Consider the following 24,795-nt stretch of genomic DNA (forward strand, 5'->3'; position numbering starts at 1 on the left):
TGGCTGAATAATAGTAGGTTGTATGCACCCCATTTTCTTCATCCATTCATCCACAAAAAAACACTGAGGTTGTTTCCATGTCTTGGCTACTGTATTGGGTTGGCTAGAAAGTTCATACAGTTAATGAATACACTGTTCAATAAAACTTGGTGAAAATGAAAAATGTGTCTTTTATTTTTACTTAAAATAAATCTTTGACAAAGCCAGCTAGGCATCCCTTTGAGTAATGACTTATATCACATTGAAATATTTTAAACATATGAACAGTAATAGCTTAAATGACAAATGTTACTAATATTGACACAATTTATCAAGGAGAATATGTTAGAATATGTTAAAATGCAGATGGTCAGTGAAAGAACAAATGTAACTTTTAACTAAATATTGTCTTGATATTTAGACCATTGGTTAAGAACATGATAACAGGTTTCATCCATTTCAAGAAAGCAGAATATTTGCAGATCACTTAACATTTACTAGGTATGTTCTCAGTCCGGAAGGATATATTTCACTTACATGTGTCATTTAATTTAACCACATCCCTCTGTAATAGATAGTGTTATCCCTATTTGCAGATAGGAAACAGGCTCAGAAAGATTAAGAATGTTACCTAATTCTAGTAAGTAGCCAAACCTAAACTGATCTAATTCCAGGGCAAAGCTCTTTCTGACACATCAGTGTGGGTCTTTATCTCTTTGAGAATTGTTGAACATTAAAAGCCTTCTTCCAGGTAAATGCATAAAGAAACAACATGAGCAATGACATAACAATACAAGTCTCACTAAATAATTGGTGTGTTTGGCCTTGCTTTTGCTGATAGATCTTTTGCAAAATTGCTTTTTTCTGAGATAGTGGACTTTAACTATTTCCTTTGAAGACTTTCCTAAATTATACCTATCAGAAAGCTGCTTTGCTTTAAGGCTAAAGAAAAATGAAAGCTTACTTAACTACACTTAGGTGCCAGGGTCATACTATGAACTCTACACCTGCCAGGATTCACGCTAAGATAGGGTGGCTCCACAAACTGTCCATAGTTCTGTGATTTCTTTCTGATATTTTGAAGTAGAAATAATTTAATAACTATTCACAAAAGAGAGAAACACTGTTTCTTGGTCCTCAATATCATACTGCTGTAGGCTAATTCTTTCTCTCTTCTGTTGCCCCTTAGTATAGAGAGTATGTTTTGGGGACCCTCCTTCACGATCTTCTCCATTCCAAGAGCATCTTACATAAATCCAGGACTTCTCAAGCAGCTGGTTTTGCCAGATGGTCTTAGGGTTGGTTGTACCCATATATGTATAATCCTGAACTTCTCAAGTAAGGTCCTTATAGAGCATAATGGCTAAGAGAATTGGTGCTGATACCAGACCTGAGTCCAAATACTGCCTATGCCCTTAACTAGCTGTGTAACCTTGGAGAAGTAACTTAAGCCCCTTAAAGGGATCAGATTTCTCACCCGGAAAATGGTATAATAAATGCATCTACCCCATATGGTTACTGTGTAAATTAATGTAACTTGAGATGGTGCATGTTAAGCATTAGCACAGTGCCTGTCTCTTATTAGTAATACCTGCTTTTATTATTAATTATTCTCTTTATATTCCCAGTTCCAGCTAAGCGCCTAACATATAATAGTTGTTCAGCAAATATTTACTGGATTGAACCAGCTCTGAAATTTAAGCATTGGGTCAACAGCAGTCACCCCACCATCATTTCTCCCACAGAAAGGGAGAATAGATGGAAGCCAGCCATCATACTTTCTTTTCTTATTCTAAACTTCCCATCCAGCCCCAGCAATAAAAAAATCTTCCTGAACCCCAACAATTTTGAGAATTTTTCAAATCACACTATTTGAAAATAGTTGGGTTTCCCTAATCTAATATGTCCCAGGACCCCAAGGTCACCAAGCTTATATTAATGAAGTTTAGTTAAGATAAATGATTACAGTTAGTAAACCAACTGCTTATGAGCTCATTGGGCTTTTTAAAATTTACTATCTGCACTTCATAGAGACACAAGTATTTTGCTTTTGTAGGACACTCAACAGTCAAAGTAGTCTTTTAAAAAGCACAAATCAGATGCTATTATTGCACTGCGTCTAACCTCTAAAGGCTATCTGTTGTAAAGAGATTAAATTTTCAACTACTTAGCCAGGCTCACAGGGACCATGTGCGCTGGTCACTTACTGCATCTTTCCCTGATCTTCATGGGGTTCGAGGCACAGTTGTCTTTTTCAGTCCTTCAGATGCAACAAGCTCTACTTCTTGCTCTCCCAGCTTTAGATTGGCTAATCCTTCTACCAGACCAATTTCCCTCTGATCGTTAAGGTCTCGGTTCAAACGCCACCACTACTATCTTGACCAAAGAGATCTGCCTCCTCAGTGCCTCTCCATCCCATTGTCCAGTCGTATTTCTGTCACTACAAAATTTATTTACATGTTTACTCTGTCTTCCTTCACCACTGGACATTTGCTTAAGAGCAAGGACTTTGTAATTTTTTGCTCACCACTGAATCTTCCAAGGCTTGCAGGAGACACTGGTACATAGAAGGTGTGTAGGAAATGTGTGTCTAATAAATGAATAAATATGTGAATGAAAAAAAACTGAAACAGTAACACTAGAATATTTTTCTTTCAAAAGAATAATGAAAAATAATTTCATTCAATAAAAGTCATTCTTAGTTACTGATACATGACTTAGTAGATCCCATTCAGTTTAAAATGTTCCATTTTTTTCTGATACTTCACAAGTCATTAATTAAATGTTGCTCACTTTTAAGGCCAATCTGTGAGACATTATTTAACTTGTCTACTCTAAAGTTCCAACATTAACTCAGGCGGGGCTTCACCAAGTACTGATCATGTGACCTTGGCCTCTCATTGCCTCAGTTTTCTCATTTGTAACATGGGTATAATAATAGGCTTATTTCATAGGCCTATGAGGAGGAAAACCTTATATATATATATATATATATATATATATATATGTGTGTGTGTGTGTATGTGTGTGTGTGTGTGTGTGTCTATATATATGTATTTAAACAGTGTCTTAGAATAGTGTCTGGCACATGATAAGCATTATAGAAGTATTGACTGCTGCTACTAGTACTGTTATTATGAGAACTAACTGTTGAGAATAATCCTTCATATAGTGGTATATTCCACTGAAGATAAAGGAAACTAATAGAATATTAGAAATCAGATTAAACACAGAAAGCCAGTAAAATATACCAGGACAGAAGATGATGAGAGTGTGAAAGCATAAAGGAAAAAAAAACGGTTTTTGTTTTTGTTTTTGTTTTTCTTTCTTAATGAAGGAAAGAGCCTAGAAATAGGGCAAAAACTATTCATTGGCTATACTGACATGGAGATCACTGGTGACCTTCATAAGTAAAATTTCAGGACAGTGGGCAGAGAGATTACGGTGAGAGAAGTCAGGTGGATGTAAATTATAGAGTAAGTGGGACGTGAGGAAATAGAAATATATGAAGATAACAATTTTGAAAAGTTTAGACATGAATTGGCTAAAGAATATATGCAGGGATTAGGGGAGGAGGGAGGCTTTCATGTTACATGTATAGTTTTTAACACTTTAAGTTGGAGTTACTAGTCTAGAATGAGGTTGAATTTTGGCAAGAATCATTCATAAGGAGTAGATGGGTTGTAGAAAATGCAGTGCTGTGAAGTACTTGAGAAGATGAGAGAAAATGAAATGCTATCTGTAGTGCACATGGCCTTTTAACTTGAACTCCTGTAGTAACAGGGAATACAAAGATCAATGCGAATGCTAATGAATTAATGGATTTGGCAGTGGACTGTTTACTGACTTCTATGTTCTTAATGAGTTATGAAGCACCTCACCAGCTCAGAGTGAAGGAAGTAGAGAGGATGGAGGAAAATTTGAGGAGGGTAGGTAAAGCTTCTAAGAAAATAGTCCTTAAGGAGAATTAGAAAGAACTTACTGTAAGTCAGAGCAATATTTCCAGTCTTGAAAATCCATTTGAAGTTGGTGATTATTAATTTATTGGAATACCAATTTGCCCTGCCACATGATTTTTCTCCAGCTACCTGGGTATAAGTTACACAGAGGCAGAAAAGAGTGAGAGATAACAATCGAGGGAAAATACAATTAGTATTTTTTTTACCTTTTTCCACTTCCCCGCTCCAACTCTGGGGAGCCTTCACGGACATGGCTGCCCTCCCAGCCTCCAGCAGCACTCTGTCATCAAAGAATTCAAAGAAATGGAATATAGGTTTCCAACTTATTAATTTAGCAAAATCAAAAATTATATATAATGTCTTCTGTTGGCAAAGATTTTTGCAATATAATTTGGTTCCATCTTTTGACAAGTAATTCGGCAATGTCTAGCAAGATAAAAATGTTAATATCTTTTTACACATTAATTCTAATTCTGGAAGCTTATGCCAATAAATAATTTATAATCCAGAAAATTATTATATAAAGATGCTCATTGTCATGTCATTTGTAATAACAAAAATTTGGAAACACCTTTAATTGTTAACAATAGGAAAACAGTTTAGGAAATTATATCCACTTAGTAGAAAATTACACAGTTACTATATTATAATTACAAGATGATGGAGCAAAATAGAATAATGCTTAATAAAGAAAGAATGAAGAAAGCTGACCTAAAACTGTGTCTTCCTTATGACAGTAATTATGTAAACATATAAATATTTATTAAAACTTAAAACCAAAATAAAGTTTTAAAAGCTCTGTACCAGTAATGGGGATTTTACGTTTGTTTCAAAATATTTTTTAACATAACTCTTAAATTTTGTTTTTTCTACTCCTTTTCTTAAGAATTTCTTATTATTACCTCATTTTTCATTTCATAGTTTCAAATAAAGTCAGCAATTTTATCATCAGAGAAGATTAGACTTATTTGACAATTCATAATTCCAAGTTATTTGGTATAAAAAGACCATATACACTTGTAGGTGCTTTCAAAATAAAATTTCGAGAATTTTATTTTTTTGCTTAGTCTTTCCTAGTATGGAGATTAAGCAAACTACCTAAAATTGCTAGCCATTCTTTTTTCATTTTTCTCATTTTATTCATTTATCTTGCCCTTCACAGAAATGATAACAAATGAGTCTGCAGCTGCATCTTCCAATTTCTTAAATCCTCTATTTTCCACATTATGAAATCATACTAATATGAATGCTTCCAGTATTTTCAGAGCTCTTTAGTTATTATACTTTAGCATTCTGTATGAAGTATCTTATGTAAGTGTAAAATTTAGACTCAACTTCTGGAAGCTTTTGATTTCTTAGTTCAAAAGTGAGAGATCCTTAGTTCAGCCATATGATTAACAATTACTTGTATAGTAAAAAGCTCCTAAATTATTGTTTTATGGATACCTGGCAGTTTTCTTGCCATTTCTCAGAAGTTCTCTATTAAACACATTCTCTCTCTCTCTCTCTCTCTCTCTCTCTCTCTCTCTCTTTCTCTCTCTCTCACACACACACACACACACACACACACACATTGTGATTGAAAGCACAGACTTTGGCATTATGAAGTCTAAGGTTCAATTTCCAGTTCTGTAGTTTCTGGGCCACTTCACGGCAAGTAATCTAATGTCTCTGAACCTTGTTATTTTCATCTGTAAAATGGAGATTACAATTATATCAGACAATCCTCGAAACATCCGTAATGATTTTAGAGTTTCAGAGTCAGGTACAAGCAGGCACTCAGTAAATGGCTAGTGCTTTTATTACTTTATTATTATTTAGGTCTTGGTTTTCCTTGAGTCTGTGAGTCTCCATAATGAAATGTAATTTCCAGTAGATTGAGTAACACCTGTTTTCACCAAAAATTTTAACTGAGTTCATTACTTTCTGTGCAACCCAGATTAGTTTTCTACCTTTTTCTCTGTGCCGTATGTAGGTGTTCAATAGATTTATTTAATAAATGTATGAATGCATGAATGCGTAGATGAAGTTTTAAATGCTTCTTTTTGAGAAGGTAGAACAAATGTGACACAGTAGAACAGATAAGAAAATAGTCCATGGAAAAAATGGCAAAGTCACATATGTGCCCAGGGCCAGCCTAAGAAGAATTGCTTTTTTATTTTTAAGGAAAAATGTGTTGAATAGCTTATTTTAATTATTTTTAAAAGTTAAGTACAGAATGGGCTTCCCTGGTGGCGCAGTGGTTGAGAGTCCACCTGCCGATGCAGGGGCCACGGGTTCGTGCCCCAGTCCGGGAAGATCCCACATGCCGCGGAGCGGCTGGGCCCGTGAGCCATGGCCGCTGAGCCTGCGCGTCCAGAACCTGTGCTCCGCAACGGGAGAGGTCACAACAGTGAGAGGCCCGCGTACCGAAAAAAAAAAAAAAAATTAAGTACAGGGACTTCCCTGGCGGTCCAGTGGTTAAGACTTCGGCTTCCAATGCAGGGGGTGTGAGTTCAATCCCTAGTCGGGAAGCTATGGTCCCACATGCCTCGCAGCCAAAAAAATCAAAACATAAAACAGAAGCAGTATTGTAACAAATTCAATAAAGACTTTAAAAAGTGGTCCACATCAAAAAAAAAAAAGTTAAGTACAAAAATTTGCTGATGATTTACATATTTAGCACCAATAAAATAATGTGAGATTAGCTGTACTAAAACAGAATGTTGAGTTACATTCACATTAAGTGACATTATATAGTCTAAATTTATGGAAAACTTCTGAGATGGCTGATAAAAAGTAAGGTGGTGAGTGACCTTTGAGCAGAAAAAGACAGAAAGAGAAGTGGCCTTTTCTACATTCTATTGTGCCTCTAAGTAAAATGCTTGGTAATCTAGCTACAAAGCTATATGTCATTTGGCTTTAGGCACCTACTGTGATTTACCTTGTGAAGATCAGATTTTGCCATGGAGAGGATTTGTAAAAGTATCACACATTCCAGTACCATTGGCAACCACAGCTACCAAAAACTCCAATTTAAATTGATGAACCTAATATCAGATGATAGTATCATTTCCTTGTGGGTTGTTTTGGGAAAAGCTGGGTAGGAAATGTATAAAAGTGAATACTTTATTGACTGAAATAACAATTCATCATTTTGAAAACATAAAATACATTAAAGTTGTTATAGCATCATGCGTTAATCTTTCACTGTATTTTAGACATGGCCTACAATCAATGTTTTCTGCCCTTTGAAACAGAACCATGCTTGTGGTATGCATTAATCATATAAAAGATTAAACACTGAAAAGAAATTCAGCCTTTAAAGATGATTTGCTTTGATTTATTCCGTGGGTTCTTCCAAAAAGTTAATACCAATAATTATTGCTTGTTGAATTGGAGTTACAAATTCTTTCAGAGTAACTTAGTATTTTCTTTAATGTCAGTATCAAGGAAGGTAAAGCAAATTTACATATTTATTAGGAAATACAGGCACATGATCATAAAACAAGAAAACACAATGTTTTTATAGACTTTATTTTTTAGAACTGTTTTAATTTTACAGAAAAATTGAGAAGATAGTATAAAGTGTTTCCATATACACTATACCCATCTCCCTCTATGATGATCAACTTATATTAGTATGATATGTTGTTACATTCAATTAACAAATATTGATACATTATCATTTACTATAGTCCATACCTTAGTCCAGTTCCTTAGTTTTACCTAATGTCCTTTTTCTATTCCAGGATTTCATCCAAAACATCACATTACATTTAGTTGCCATGTTTCCTTAGGCTCCTCTTGGGTTTGATAGCTCCTCAGATTTTCCTTGGATGACCTTGACAATTTTGAGTAGTTAGGTTTTTGTAGGATGCCCACTACTAGAATTTGTTTGATGCATTTTTCATGATAATATTGGGATTATGTGTTTTGGGGAGGAAGACCACAGAGTAGAAGGGTTATTTTGTCAGATCACATCAAGTGTACAAAGTATCAATATGCATTATGAATGCTGAGGTTGACCTTGATCACCAGGCTGAGGTAGTGTTTTTCAGGTTTCTCCATTGTAAAATTACTGTTTTCCCTTTTCCATATTGTACTTTTTGGAAGGAAGTCAATATGCTCAGCCCACAGCTAAGGAATAGGGAGTTATGCTTAAGATGGAATACTACATAAACTATTTGGAATTCTTTTGCACTGGAGATTTATCTGTTATTTATGTATCCAATTATTTATTTATATCAGAAGAACTCATGGATTTTTATTTTATACTTTGGGTTATAATCTAATTCTACGTTAGTTACTTTGTTCCTCAAATTGCTCTAGTCCTGACCCTTGTGAACTCTTTTCAGTTCAGTGGCTCGTGTGCCACTCTGAGGTATCCCCATCCTATATATTTTTTTGGAACTTCCTAACTTTCTGACACTATAAGATGGTCTTGTATATAAATCTTGTATATTTACTGCCCCAGTCCTAGAATCAGCTATTTCTTCAAGGATAACTAGGTCTTTTCAGTGGAGAACAGTATTCGACAGCAGGATCTGGGTGTGGGGTGTGCTAATTGCTGCCCGGATGTCATTGCTTCTAGATCTTCTCAGCTGACAGAGCAAAGAGATAATATGTGTGTACATTACCCATGTATATGCACATATCTATAAGTATCTCTCTACATAACATGTGTATTAAGGTAATATGAAGCAATATTAAGCTAAACATGAATGTATGTTGATGTTTCCAACTTTAATCTGTTACCACATAGAGCATCTTAGCCTCATCTCTTGCTTATCTTTAAATTTCAACTCCAGCAAAACACTTGGCTTTTAGAAGTGTGAAAATCAAATTGTAGCAACTTTGGGAAGCCACATCATCTAGCAGAATAATTCTTAAAGGGCAAGGTGTATATCATCAAATTTTAATTTACAGTCAGCAGTACTTTGTAACATCAATAGGCCTCCAGACCTCTGCTTCCAAGAAGATGAAGTAGCCCATTTCTCCCAGGTTCTTCCACTTAAAACTAAAACCCTGAACATAACAACAAACAAACATAGGAAGACACTGAAAGGTGGAAATGAGAAGGCAGACTTAACTAGGGACTTTGGGACTTGAGGAATAACATGGTGATGAGTCCCCTGTGTTTCCTGTTGCTTCCCATACATCCTGGAGAGGGTATTACAGGAACCCCCAATCAATAACCACCAACAGAACAACAGACAAAAAAGCTTCAAAAAAACCCCCGTTCCCCCTAGCCAAAGTATGAGGAAAGGGGATGCTAAAGACAGAAAACCATTTGGGCAATAATATACACTCTACTCGAGCCAAGTGCCAGTGGAATATTGCACCCATCCCCTATGTCCTGTGGTTTCAGTTGGGCCAAGCTAGGATTTGATCTTCCACACTACCCCACTCCTGCCCTCCAGAAGAGGCAGCACTCTGATTCCCCACCAGGGCTGTTTCAGTGTGGTCCAGTGGTGAGCTGAGCCTCCACCCCTTTGCATTAGCAAAGAGACTTTCAAAGGTGGTGCCTGACAGGCTAGTTAACACTGGGCTGCCCTCACACAGTCGTGGGGTCCAATGGTGGGACTTAGCCTCCGTCTCTCCCCGACATCGATAAGAATAGGATGTTACAGGTTGGAGGGAGTAGGCACCCCATTAACCCCCAACACATGGTGTCAGTGAGACCCAATGGGATGCTGAATCCCCATAACCATCCTGAGGCAGTAAGACAGAATGAGATGGCACAAGCAGGGCTAGTTGGCAGTTCTCTTCCTCTTACCCTGGTGTCAGTGGGGCCAGCAGGTAGCTGACCCTCTACCCACACCCGGCATCAACAAGAAGGAATGAAGTGGGAGGAAGGACAGCAAACACTTCACTTCTCCCCTCCCCTGGTGTCAAGAAATCTACTGGGGAGATGAACTTCCACTCCTACTAAAAGGCAACACAATGATATTAATGTTCCCACTTTTGGGGGGAAGGTGTCAGAAGGGCCAATAGGATAGCTGAACTTCTACTTGATCTGTCTGCAGTGAGACAATGTAAGTGCCCACTTTTGCTGGGGTATTGTCAGTAGGGCCCAATGGAAATCTGTATGTAACCCCCCAGTCCTCATACTACACCTCAAATAGGATGACTTCCTTCTAAAAAGTAATAATACAATTAAATGGGATACAGAGTCATATAATAACTCACAATGTTTAGAATACAATTGAAAAATACTCATGACACAAAGAACCAGGAAATCACAAAATAAATGAGAAAAGACAATAAACATACACCAACACTGAGATAAAACATCTATTGAAATTATCAGACAAGGATTTTAAATAAGCTGTCACATAAATGCTTCAATTAGCAATTATGTGTTCCTTGACAGAAATGGGAAAAAATAGAAAATGTAAACAAAGAACTAGAAGTTATAAGAATAAAAACAAATGAGAACAGTAGAACTGAAAAATACAACAATCAAAAAACTTTGCTCAAGAGTAGAGTGGAGATTACAAAGCATAGAATCATGAACTTAGAAGAGATCACTACAGTGTACCAAATGTACAGAGAAAAATAGGCTGAGGGGTAGAGATGGGAGAAAGAACAGGATCTCAAGAACCTGTAAACAGTAGCAAAAGCACTAACATTCATATCATCAAAGTTCCAGAATGAAAAAAGAGAGCACGTAGGACTGACAAAGTATTCAAAGAAATAATGACTAAAAAGTTCCCAATTTTTTAGAAGACATAAACACAAATTCAGGATTCTGAACAAACCCAAAGAGGAAAAACAGAAAGATAATCCTTGCCAAGACATGTCATAATTAAACTTCTGAAAAGTAGAGACAAAAAAAAAATCTCGAAAGTGGACAGGCAGAAACAATGCATCACTTATTGAGAAACACCAATTCCAATGACAGCATATTTCTTGTCTAAAACTATGGAGTCAGAAGCATTGACATAACATTTTTCAAGTACTTAAAGAAAAGAACTCTCAGCCATAAATTCACACTTTTTATATCCACTTTCTTGTTTGACTTATATTAATGGACTACTAACTCATCTTTCTATATCCAGGCCTGCCATCACGCTTCTCCAGAAATCTAGTCACAGTATTTCCAGAGTGATCTTTCTGAAGATGAAACAATTCTTTCTTATAAAAATACCTGATGTGTTATGAAACTTTTCTCTCTCCTAAGTTACCAGTTAAAATCCTTCAATGGATTCCCATCTTTCTTGGAGTAAAATCTCACATCCAAACTCTCTTTGTCCTTTTGGGCTGCTGTAAGATTATACTGCATGTTGGGTGGCTCATAAACAACAGGAATTTTTTTTTTTTTTCTCACGGTTCCAGAGGCTGCAAGTTCAAGAATAGGGTGCCAGTATGGTCAGATGAGGGCCCTCTTCTGAGTCACAGACTTCTCATTGTATCCTCACATGGCAGAAGAGGTTAGGGAGCTCTGTGGGGTCTCTTTTATAAGAGCACTAATACCATAATCACTTCCCAAAGACCCCACCTACTAATACTATCAGCTACGGAAATTAAGATTTCAACGTATGAATTTGGAGGGGAACACAAAGACTAGACCATAGCACTTACTATACATACATGGACCATTCATGATATGGCTTCTACCACCCTCTCCATTGTCTTCTTTTCTTACACTCCAGTGAGCATTTTTTTTTTTTTTTTTTTTTTGCGGTACGCGAGCCTCTCACTGTTGTGTCCTCTCCCGTTGCGGAGCACGGGCTCCGGACGCGCAGGCTCAGCGGACATGGCTCACGGGCCCAGCCGCTCCGCGGCATGTGGGATCTTCCCGGACCGGGGCAGGAACCCGTGTCCCCTGCATCGGCAGGTGGACTCTCAACCACTGCGCCACCAGGGAAGCCTCAGTGAGCATTTCTTATACTGATTATGAATGGAACTCCTTTCTGGACTGATTCTTAACCATTCATTTTCCGGCAACCATGAATGTATCTTCTCTTTTCCTCAAAAATTCACCCCTCCATCATGTTACATATCCATTTCAATTGCCTTCTACAGGAAACCCTACTGATATCCCCCATATACTGCTGTCCACAGCATGAATTAAGGTCTTACCGTGTCTTCCTATAGCACTCTGTAATAATTTTTACGGTAACTATGGATTTTCTTATTTGATTGTCACAATACATTGAATTCTAGGTGGCACGATAATGATTTTAGTAACAGTAACACTGGTGCCTAGTTTAACCCATGGCATACTTTAGGTGTTCAATAAATGTTTGTTGAATGAGTGAATGAATGAATGGTTAATTTGAAATCTTAATCATGTTACTTTTCAAAAATCTGTTAAAAGATACCCACAGTTTTCCAGAAGATTAGGGACTTAGGATCTTAAACTTGATTTAATAGAGGAAATTTTTACTCATACATCATACTTAAATACCTCAAAGTAAAACCATTAACCCAGGAATTTAAGGTTATCCATTTGGACTTGCAAGCCAATAATTAATATCTCCTGCCCCGACTGTATTAGATGGTTTCAATGCTCCACTCATATCTCCCCAGCACTCATCATTCCAGTATATGCTGATAGAATCATGCTACCACCTGCAATTATCCACCTTAGGGCAGGCCAGAAGTGTACAGGAGTTAATGTATCTGGGTGTAGCTTTCAACCAAGGATGGAGGGGACTGGAAGATAAGTACTTCAAGTTTCTCACCGATTCTTGGGATAAGTCTGAGACATGTTCTATAGAGTTTCACAGAACTCCCCTGAAGTACTGGCAGCTGTTCCCTGCAGGAGTAATTTATTTAGTAATGCACCTCTGTTGGCTTCCTTCCATGCCTCCATTCTCAATTCCTACTCCACTTCTGAGTTTTCTGGAAGCACCTCCCAGATGAACAGTTTGCATTCAAATTATTGCCTCAGGTTCTGCTTCTAGGGGAATTCAATTGATAGCCTCCTAACAATCCAGTGCTCCTTACAGAGCCGTCACTGGTACAAGTACCAAGGCACGGCACATTACATATCACTCCTCCTAAATCCTAATATTTTTAAACAGATAGGAAAGAGCATGACCTTGAAGAGAAAAAGAGTTTATGTGAGAATGGCCAATGGATAAAGGGAAGGAGAGACAGTGCCATTTGTTTTCCATTCATGATAGTGTGAAATGTATGGGCAGATGGTCTAACAGGTGTGACTATAATTTGAGGAGCCTGCTCCCTTGGTTACAGAAGACTGCTATTGTTATTATTATGGAACCACCACCTCATGACTTTATTGCTTCACTTGATGTAGCCTTTTCTTGTACCCTTAAATCTTTCTACATCACTGAATTGCAGCCAATAGGTTTATTTTCTCCCTATGGCTCATCACAAAAAAAGACACACATGTGCACACACACACACAGAGTTTTGTGTATGCCAGTGCTAGAAAAGACAAGCTCATGGTGCATGTATGCAATGGATATTGTACATTACAGGTCTCTGTGAAATAGTCTTCTACAGGTTCCTATGTTTATTTTATGAATGATTAACTTTAGTAAAGTTAATTTCCTGAAGATCTTGATGAAGACTGAAGAAAGGAAGTAAATTTTAAAGAAAAAGACTTAGAAACTTGCCCTTGTTGCCCTCTCTTTGTGTCTTAATGAACAAAGGATTACTGGGCCTTTTTTGAAGTCTTTGCTTGAGTTGAAGACACAAAATGCAACGTGTACTCTTATCATAATATGTTCAGTTTATGAGTACACAAACTTATAAACCGTGAACTTCCCTAAAGTTATTATACCATTTAGAAGATGTTTGCTTGGACGTTTACTTAAAACCAAACAATTGAGGTCTATATGTCCAAATAATTTCCTTCTCTCTTGCTGTCTCCATTTCAGTTTCCTGAGTTTCTGGGAAGGCCTGGTTTCCCCAAAGGAACAATTTCTGGTAGAAGTCTGAAGGTCTGACCCAAGAAAAAAATCCAGTATAGCCAATGAATTGAGGACAAGAAGGTTTCCAATCAGGTAGGAACATTTAATCTCATACATTACAGTCACCTTAAGTAAGGTGTGCCGATAGCTGGATATGATTAAACTGCTTGGAAAAAGATGCATATATAACCTACTGCACAAGGAAGCTGTTCTCAATTCCCTTAGAGGTTGTGGTGTTTATCAGAGAGTGCCTTGGGGGAAAATGATTACAATAACAGTATAATGCTTTTTTTTTTTTTCATTTTTAGCTCATTGTTGCCAAGTACACTTGGTGATCTTGGTGCCTGTGGTTTAATCCCAGGAGGTTAGACATGTGAACAGCACATTAACCGTTTTTAGTATTTTCTCCCAAGACAAATCATTTTTATAGGTTGTCTCCATGGTCTTCTAGTTGCTCATCAAAATTAAGCATCAAGTCTTCTAAGTGAGCAATAGCCTCAGTCAGTGTGAGGAAATCAGCTTGGTTCTTATTGGGGCACATCTTGGTCTTGGCACAAAGTGAGTTCACATAGGGAGTTAGAAGGAGGAGAATGGGGCATGCGAAAGGGGAGTTCTGTGTTCTCATTTACCTATGCACGTTGAAACTCCACTAACAGTTTTATTTTCTTTAGTAATTTGTGATAAAAACTTAGGGTAGGGCTTCCCTGGTGGCGCAGTGGTTGAGAGTCCGCTTGCCGATGCAGGGGAAACGTGTTCATGCCCCGGTCCAGGAAGATCCCACCTGCCGCGGAGCAGCTGGGCCGGTGAGCCATGGCCGCTGAGCCTGCGCGTCCGGAGCCTGTGTTCAGCAATGGGAGAGGCCACAACAGTGAGAGGCCCGCATACCAAAAAAAAAAAAAAAAACTTAGGGTAAAGGGAATAATGAAGCTGTCCCATTATATGGCAGGACAAAAGATAGTAGTGACATCAAAATCAGGGCCTATCCATCTCATTTGCAGTTATATACTCAGTGTTTATCATAGCATTTGACCCCTCATCAGTATTCAATAAGAAGATGCATGTTGAATGACTTAGGGATGAATTAATGAATGAAAAAAATTAATATGGTAGAAAATGTGTTTTATCCTTGTATTTTCGTGTGTTGACTTCTGTATTTCAAGACCCAGCACTGTAACTGACACATAGAGTATAAGCAATAAAATTTGTTGAAAGAATGAATGAGTCCCCAGAATTCTAAAATAATTTTAAGACCAACACAGCCCGCATATCTGCCAAGGTCTATGACAGAAGTATCCAGAGGTGAAAGCCTGGATCTCAGCTAGTGGTAGAGCTGACAGAATTTATCTAGTTTTAATAATTTACAGCTCATCCCATTACATTTAGGCATAGTACCTACATGAGCCATACAATCAAATGTTGACTGAAAAAAAATGCAAAACCTAAAAGTTGAGAATTATGTTTTATTTGGAGGACATACAGAGGACTTAAGTCAGGAGACAGCCTCTCAGATAGCTCTGAGGGACTGTTCTGAAGAGGTAAGGGAGGGCACAGGGTATTTAGGGGTTCTTGCAAAAAAAAAAAAAAAACAGGTAGTTGGAACATCAAAAGATTACTGTTAATTAAAGAAACTAGACATCTTAAGTTAATAAATTTAGCACTTTTCTATATATGGTGAGATGCAAGAGTCTGGTCTCATGGAAATCATTCCCTTGATATGCACTTTAATTATCTAGGGCCAGTATCCTGTTTTCTCCATCCTGAATCCCCTCAGGGTGCAGCTTTGGGGGTGGCTTCAGTGGCTGATGGCTTGATGGCTATAACATCCTGTGTTACTGAAAAGGCAGGCTACATTATTTGTCCATGTAAATGACTTGAATATGAATAGTAAATCTGTGGATTTGCAAAATGTAATTCTTGGAGCATTTTTATAAGGACAAAGTTAAGGGCAATTTCAGAATCACTAGCAGCTAAAATTGCTATTTATATTTTTCCACTGGTAGGTAGTAATCTGCTGTTGCTGTCTTCAGTATTCCCAAGGGATAACAAAAGCCATTTAATTCAAGAAAGAAATGTAAAATTTAGCACAATGCAGCTTCCACAAAACCAAACACACAAACACACACCCAACTCTCGCAGATATGAAGTAATAATCTAAAATAGAATCCTGGAACTAATTGCAAAACAGGAGCAAATGTACTCATATTGGATAATTTTATTCTTTTATTAATGTTTGATATATATATATGTATTTATTATTAAAATTCAGAGTTGCTATATGGAGAAATAGCTTTGTACCAATATTGTCTTTGTATGTGTTTATCAATAATGTATGAGATTGCCTCCTATGCTCCTTTTCCTTTATTCTCTTGCAGGCAGTAGATCGTAGTTATCAGTTGTTTTTAAAATTTCTAGGCAACCAAAGGACTAGTATCACTTAAATAAAGAAGGCAAATTGTCCCAAAGTAGGAACGATTTTCCTTCATTATGGAACATAAAGTCCTCATATGAAAGGGGAAGAATTTCATAGCTAAAAGCTTTCAACTACAGAAGATTTATGAGTAACTATGTGTGTTGTTTCAAAGTGGACTCTCTATAATTAATGTCTAGGGGTTATCTTTGGTATATAATGGATTTTTTAAATATTATTAGATAATATACAAAAGAATATATTTAATTGTATGTAAGTTATGAGAAATAATAAAAACTGCAAACACACCACCAAAACTAAGAACTAGAATCAAAACTGCTGAGTCTTCTCTCTGTTCTCTACCCTGTTCCCACCTTCTTGCTTTCACCAAAGAAATCACTCTGATCTTGGCTTTATGTTCAACATCCACATAATTTTTATCTGATTTTGCTTATTATTGAGATTTATAAAATTGATATCATACTTTAGTCTTCTGTTCTTGTTTTTTTTACTCAACATTATGTTTCTAAGGTTCATCCACTCTGCTTTAACTAGTGTTCATTCATTTGTACTACTGTACAATATTTTATTGTATAAATACAAGAAAATGTGTTTATTATTCTATTAATGATATTTGGGTTGTTTTGGGCCTATTATGGACAGTACTTTCATGAACATTTATTTTAATGTTTCCTGGTACACATGTGCAAGATTTAACATAAGTAAAAGAGTAGACATACTGAGAGTAGAATTGCTGAGTTGTAGGGAATTCAAATAGTCAACTTTAAAAATTAATGTCAAAATGTTTTCCAAAGTTATGGAATCAATTTTCAGTCCTTTTGCTCTATAGCTTCACCAGTTAGAATGGCCAGTCTAGTCTTTTGTTCCTTGTTATTAGTCTGCTCAGGTTGTCCTAGCAAAATACGTCAGATTCAGTAGCTTAAAAAACAAGAGATTTATCTTCTCACAGTTCTGGAGGCTGGAAGTCCAGGATCAAGATGTTGGCAGTTTGGGGTCCTCCTGAGGCCTCTTTCCTTGACTTGCAGATGACCACTGCTTTCTTGCTATGTCCTCACATGACCTTTTCTCTGTGTGTATACATCCCTCGTATCTCTTCCTCTTCTTACAAGGACACCAGTCATATCAGTTAGGGCCCCACCATTATGACCTCATTTAACCATAATTATGTTTTCAAAGTCCCTGTCTCCAAACAGCCACATTGGGAGATGGGGCATCAACCTACGAATTTTAGGGAACACAATTCAGTCCATAACAATTTTAATTTGTATTTCCCTAATTACCGATAGGTTGAGAATCCTTTCATTTATTTGTTTAATAGTTGCCTATGTTTCCTATTCTGTGAAAGTCCAGAGAATATCTTTTGTCCATTTTTCTACTGTTTATCTTTTTCTTACTTATTTCTATTGTTCTTTAAATACAAGCAAATAATCCTTGGTCAGCTATATATGACACAAATAAGTTATTTCATGCCTTCTCACTTTTTTAATGTTGTCTTGTGATAAATAGCAGCTCTCAATTTTAATGAAATCAAATTTACCTTTTCGCTTAGTGTCTTTTTGTTCTACTTAAAATGTCCTTCCCTAGTTTAATGCTACCCAGATATAGTATATTTTCTTCTGAAAGTTCTAGTGTATCTTTGTTTTATTTTCAAGCCATTAATGCACTTACAATCGACTTGTCTGTATTATCCAATTTCTTTGTTTTCTTATGAATAGTTAAGTTTTCCAGGACCATTTTGGAATGAATGGATTTTTTAGGTGTGTCTGAGCTGTTCTTGACCATTCACATAAATTTCAGAATTGGCAATCCTGTAAAACCTCTATTAAGTATTTTTATTGTAATTGTATTGACTATATAAATTAAGTTGGGGAAAATTTACATCATTATGATGAGTCTTTTCTATCCATAAACAAGATGTATCTCTCCATTTATTTAAGACTTCTTTAATATCTTTCAATAAGGTTTTATTTTCTCCATAAATATCTTGCACATTTTTATTTAGATTTATTCCTAGGTAGTTTTTTTTTCCATTTTAAATAATTTTTAAGCTCTCTCTTTGTTCCTGGATTATAGAAATCCAATAGATTTTTGCATCTTGAGCTTATATCTAGCCATCTTGCTGATATTATTTTTTAGCAAGAGAGAGGATTTTCTTAGCAAAGAGGAATAAATGTAAAATTAAATAAAAATGTTATGGGTCATCTCTGGTCAATAGAACTTTCCATGATAATGGAAATGTTCTTAGTGCTCTCAAAAACTATAGCCATTAGTCACATGTGTTTTTAAATTTTTAAATATAAATTCAATAAAATTCAATAAAATTAAAATTTCAGTTCCTAAGTCAAACTTGCCCACGTTTCAAGTATTTAATAGCCACTTGTGACTAATGGACAGTATACTGGACATTGTAGCTCTAGACTATTAGACTGTGAAGCCATGGCATCCCGGGATTTTATCTTTATCAATGGCATAGTGAGATCTTTCATGTGACAGTTATTCTGTTATTAAAAAGAGAAGTTACTTAACCTAGTCATCCCTAACTTTTTGAAATAATCCAACATAGCTTTCACCATCCATGAATTTCTGGAATCACATTTATGTTTCTAAACTATTTCTTGCGTCAAGTGTTCACTTTGTAGCAAGTTCATTGTTCTAAAATGGCACATACCAAAGTATCAAGAGGTTCCCTTATTCCTGATAAGCTGTGATTTGATGAAGAAGACCTTGTTACCCTGCCTATCTGATTTTTATTATAATCAGATGTTAATCTGTATCAGTCTCCATATTCAAAATTCACCTTCAAAATTATATGTTATTCACATGATGGTTGTCTTTATTTCATTTAGCTAGTATCATGACCTTATAAATGCAATTTTGGTCATTTTCTCCTAAAATCTCATATTTATCTGTGTGAAAATACATCTCCTACTTCTTTGCCCTCTTATAAACTCTTCCTGTAATTTAATCCTCATGAGCTTTATTTCCCCTAATTTTAATTACTTAATATTTTGTAAAACATTTAAGAGATCACTGGTATGCTCTTTTTTTCAATCATCTATACATTTAAACAGTGTGTTGCAATAAGAAATAGTACTGGTAATGAGAAGACCAGAGTCCTAATTTTACCCATAAAAATGAAGTATATGTGCATTTAAATAAGGTTTATATAAGGTTATGTAAGGTTTATTCTGATACTAAAATTGTTATGATTATTTAGAAAATTATGTTTGAAATATGACATTATTCAAAACCAATAAAGGTTTGAAATCTATTAAAAATCTACAAACAATTCAAGTATTTCACCTTTTTCCCTGATTTGATATTAAACTGTAATCCTTCATCTCTCACTTACAGCATGCTGTACTGCTGTTGACACAAAGGCAAAATATAATGTCTAAATATTTTGTACTTGTTTTTTAAATGAATACTTTTGTTTAAAATTGTCTTTTACATAAATTCTTGATTCCCTTTTCACAACTTTTCCATTCCCCATGCTACTGCAATCAATCACTCATGATAGAAAATTATTCTCTTTTCTGTTTGCTAAAGCTCTTTTTAAAATACCAAGTTTCAAATTCTCATCAATTCAAGAAACTTTGGAAAATGAACTTCATAATTTCCAGAATGAATATTTTGTTTCACTGGCTACCAGGACACCATCCTCTCCTAGATTTCTCCCCTCCTCACTCACCATTCCTTGGCAGTCTCCCTTGGTGATGCCTCCCATCCCTCAACGTCTGTTAGAATGCCCTAAGGCTCATTCCTGGCCCCCTTCACTCTCCATCTACCTTAACTACTCATGAGTTTTAATCTAGTCCCGTTACTTTAATGGGAAGATGACTTATGACTTCCCAATTCATACTTCTAGCCCTAACCACTCACCTAACCTCCAGACTCCTAATTCTAATTTCCCACTAAATATCTCCAATCTATGCATAATAGACATTTCAAACTTAGCAAATAAAACTAAATATTTTGCTTTGATCCATCCATTGCACTCCAGTTTTTCCTGGCTCCATAACTCATCCAGTTGCTCAGGCCAAAAATGTTAGATTCATCCTTAAACTCTCTCTTTCCCACAATTCCTATGTCCAGTCCATCAGAAACTCTTGCCAGCTCTAACTTGAAAATACATTCTGAATCCACCTACCTCTCACCTTACTCTTGCCATCTTTACTTACTCCAAGCCATCATTGCTTGCCTCATCTAATGCAATAGGCAGCCTCTTCCACAACCTCCTTGCTTCTTCCCCTCTTGCCCCAATCCTTATAGTCTATAAACAGTACAATAGCCAGAATAATCTAAAAAAAAAACCATAAATCATATCACATTATTTCGCAAAACCCGTTCCCATCACTTTAGAATAAAAATTAAACTTTTTACCTGTCCTACATGCTTTATTCAATATTTCTTCTGCCCTACTCTCCAAACTCATTTACTACTACTATTCTCTCACACACACATCCAGATTTTCTTTCTGCAGTGGCTTTCCCAACATCAGGGCTTTTGCACTTGCTATTCCCTGAAACCTGGAAGATTTTAAAAATCTGCAAGATTCCTCCAAGCAAGATCTTAGAAGGTATTTACATTTCATTTTGTAGAGACATTTGGTAGAAGACATTTCTGCAAAAGATAGATACATTTGACTTTGGCGGCTATTCACACATCTAGCAATTTCCAAGTTGGTTAAATAACAAATGTGAATTGATGAAGCTAAAATGAAAGAACTGCAGTTGGTGAGACCTATGTGTTTTAAACCGTGAACTTTGAGGAATTGTAGACATGCAAACTACACCATGGTTTCAGTGTTAATGTGTGAGAATTAGCTAAGGTATTTTCCAAATACTTATTACTCTCTAAAGAGCTTCTGAGCAGGAAATCAGAACAGGACCTGTGGACCTGAATTTTATCAAGTACCTCAGTTGATTCTGTTGCAAATGGTTTTCAGTCAGCCCTTTGAGAGACACCAAGCTGGGGTATTTGCCCAGATATGATTACCAATGGTCATGCAAGTCACCAATGAGATACAATCGAGAATCGACAAACGACTGAAAAGAGTGACAAAAGAAGAAGAGGATCCAGTAAGGACCAGTAGAGATGCTATCCCAAGCACTCTTGGCTAGGAGTTTTACAAATCCATTCATATAAATGGACTGATAGCTAACAGCCAAATGGCACTGCATATTTTTTTAAGTTGCTAAGTATTAAAGTGTATGGCTAAGCATCAAAAGTTTTGTTAAATTATATTTTGGTTGCTGTAAAATTAGGTGTACATTGTGTGTCATAGATGTAGGGATATAGATGTGTAAATATATGTCGTTGTTTCAGTTCTTCAGCTGATACTTCATAATGTCTTGGTAACTTCTAAATGAAGGACCTCTTCAACTATTGTTTAGAAAAAAAAGATACCTGTTCATCCCTGTCCACCTCCCTTTCTTCATCCCCTTCCTTGTCCCTTCCCTTCTTTTTTTTTTTTTTAATATCTTTATTGGAGTATAATTGCTTTACAGTGTTGTGATCCCTTCCCTTCTTGAACAAATTGGTCCATTAAGTGAGGTAAAATAACCCTTTGTCAGCATGGGGGAGGTGGGCATTCAAGGAACCACATGACTTGGCATTGGGTCTCAGAGTCTGAGACAGGGGAGAGGATGTCTGCATAAGGGAGCCTGGAGTTGACTGCTGAAGTCTGATTCGTGTGAAAGGGCATCCACATGAGGAAGTGGCCTTGGCAACCACTCTGTACAGATAGTCATAACCCGTGCCAGGTGGAGAAAATGTGTGGGATGGGAAAGTGGCAGCTACAAGAATTTACTTGAATACAGGAAGATTGATCAAATAAGTAAGGCTATTAAGGATATGGTAATCAGTGTTATTTTAATATCTGTGGAGGGAGTTAAAATATGAAAAGGGCAAAAACTAGAATGAAAGGGTGTTGAAAGGGAATGGAGGATGTTAATGTGAACACATGATTTTCAATATAGAGACATTATAGAAATAAACATAGACAATATGTATGCATATGTTTATGAATATATGTTTATGAATATGTGTAAATGGTTATGAATATGTGTTTTCATATGTGTGTATGTATATATGTACATAAATCCCCTAGCTCTGCCTATTGAGAGTACCTGGGACCACTACTTCCCAAGAGCAATGAATACACCTAGTGTCCGGATCTTGGTTTCTAAATACAGCTCTCCAACTGAAGGAACTAAAGCTCTTTGGAGAAATGACTGATTCTAGAGCTACTACAGGGAAAATATAAGATGACCCTAGAACATATTATTGTTTCAAGAAGTAAGGGATCAGCCATAAAAAGAAATGAAATTGAGTTGTTTGTAGTGAGGTGGATGGACCTAGAGTCTGTCATACAGAGTGAAGTAAGTCAGAAAGAGAAAAACAAATACCATATGCTAACACATATATATGGAACCTAAAGAAAAAAAAATGGTTCTGAAGAACCTAGGGGCAAGACAGGAATAAAGACGCAGATGTAGAGAATGGACTTGAGGACACGGGGAGGGGGAAGGGTAAGCTGGGATGGTGTGAGAGAGTGGCATGGACATATATACACTACCAAATATAAAACTGATAGCTAGTGGGAAGCAGCCACATAGCACAGGGAGATCAGCTTGGTGCTCTGTGACCACCTAGAGGGGTGGTGTAAGGAGGGTGGGAGGGAGGGAGACGCAAGAGGGAGGAGATATGGGAATGTATGTATATGTATAGCTGATTCACTTTGTTATAAAGCAGAAACTAACACAGCATTGTAAAGCAATTATACTCCAATAATGATGTTAAAACAAAAAAAAGAAGAAGGGAGATATCAAAGAATAATTGGGAAACATCAAAGGATATAGAAGCCAAACTGAAGGGGTTTCCACTGGACAAATCTTGAACAATCTAAGCCTCAAAATAAATAATGGTAGAAACATATTATAGTCAATTGAGTAAAATAGGAGTCTATGAGTTCATACTGATTTAAATAATTAAATTGAATAAATTATGTTTGATGAGGAACAGGATATTTACATAATTACAAAGTGACTTACCACAGAAATTACTAATAATGTAGGAGAAAAAAATAACTTTACAATGGAGAAGACTGGGCGATACACCTTAATCAAATGAGTAAAATAATATTCCAGTAAGGTTACAAGTTAAAAGTTTGCCAAAATTGTTTGATAGGAAGCAGTAAGAAGAACAGAGCTTCACCACTGTGTTATTCCTGCCAACTACACATATCCTGAATAATCATGAGACAAATACAAACAGCTAAATCCTACAAAATAACTGATCCATATTCTTTAAAATTTTCTAGTTCATGAAATTCAAGGGAAGCCTGAGAAAATTTAACGGATTAAAAAACTAAAGAGGGCTTCCCTGGTGGCGCAGTGGTTGAGAGTCCGCCTGCCGATGCAGGCGGAAGCGGGTTCGTGCCCCGGTCCGGGAAGATCCCACATGCCGCGGAGCGGCTGGGCCCGTGAGCCATGGCCGCTGAACCTGTGCGTCCGGGGCCTGTGCTCCGCAACGGGAGAGGCCACAACAGTGAGAGGCCCGCGTACAGCAGGAAAAAAAAAAAAAAAAATTAAAGAGACAGGACAACTAAATGCAACATGTGATGCTGGGCTGATCCTTTTATTATGAAGGACATGATTGGGGTAATTGACAAAACTTGAAAGGGGTCTGAGGCTTAGTAGCACTGTAGTAATGTGTCAGTGTTAATTTCCTGATTTTCATGATTGTATTTGGATATATGTTTGTAGGAAATACTAGAGGATTTGGGGGAGACATTGCATTGTGTTGGCAACTACTCTCAAATGGTTTGGGAAATAAATTATTTTTATTGTCATTTCAACCTTTCTTTAATTTTCAAGATTGTTAAAAGAAGGCAAAGAAAGAGGAGAAGACCCCTGAGTCAGGTAATCCTCCTTTTCCTGGCGACTCCCATAGTTAAAAGCTCAGTTTACAATGGTGGTCAGTTTTTCAGTCTATTTGTGCTAATTTCTGTAACTAACAACATAGCATCTTATTTTCTATTTGAGGTTTTTGGATTTTTCCTAATTATGCTTTTGCTTTTTATTCTATCAAATGTCTATGAATTTGATAAAGTCCTCGGTATTAAAACAAAATCAGTAAGATTCATAAAAATAAAAATAAGTTCTTGGAGAAATTTATAAATTTCTACCTGCATTCAAATTGGAGTAAGTTGGCAAGAAATCTATAAGGGGAAAATACTCTAAGGAGCACTCCCTTTCAGAAACTCAAAATGGTTGCACGTGTTTATCCTGTAAGAGGTCTGTGATGAAACCGCAGGATGAAGGCTATATGTCCAAACTTAAATGCAATCTTTTAAATCACCTTTCATGTCAGGCCATGTAAGAACTGGGCAATTCAATAAGTAAATTAGAACAATTATTGTTTTCAATAATTTTTCAGGTCAATACTTAGAATAATAAAAAACGTATCTATAACTCCAAGAAATCTGGACAGTTATTAGTTATTATCATTTAGACTATTGAATAAAATCAGATATGATAGAGGGGCCAGCTGTTGG

The 24,795-nt window shown here is 36.5% G+C and overlaps 1 protein-coding gene across 4 annotated transcripts in view; it reads left to right on the top strand.

Annotated features, from left to right (window-relative positions):
• Positions 1–24,795, top strand: part of PKIA (cAMP-dependent protein kinase inhibitor alpha) — a 96,368-nt gene that overhangs the window by 47,832 nt on the left and 23,741 nt on the right. For 3 of the 4 annotated variants that reach the window (XM_049700203.1, XM_033439860.2, XM_033439859.2), the window contains one exon: positions 13,775–13,900. The exons of the other annotated variant lie outside the window; for it this stretch is intronic. The gene's annotated coding sequence lies outside the window, so the exon portion shown is untranslated. The remainder of the gene's footprint in view (positions 1–13,774; positions 13,901–24,795) is intronic. 4 annotated transcript variants of the gene reach the window in all.

The sequence above is a fragment of the Orcinus orca genome, chromosome 17 (assembly GCF_937001465.1).
Source record: "Orcinus orca chromosome 17, mOrcOrc1.1, whole genome shotgun sequence".
NCBI lineage: Eukaryota > Metazoa > Chordata > Mammalia > Artiodactyla > Delphinidae > Orcinus > Orcinus orca.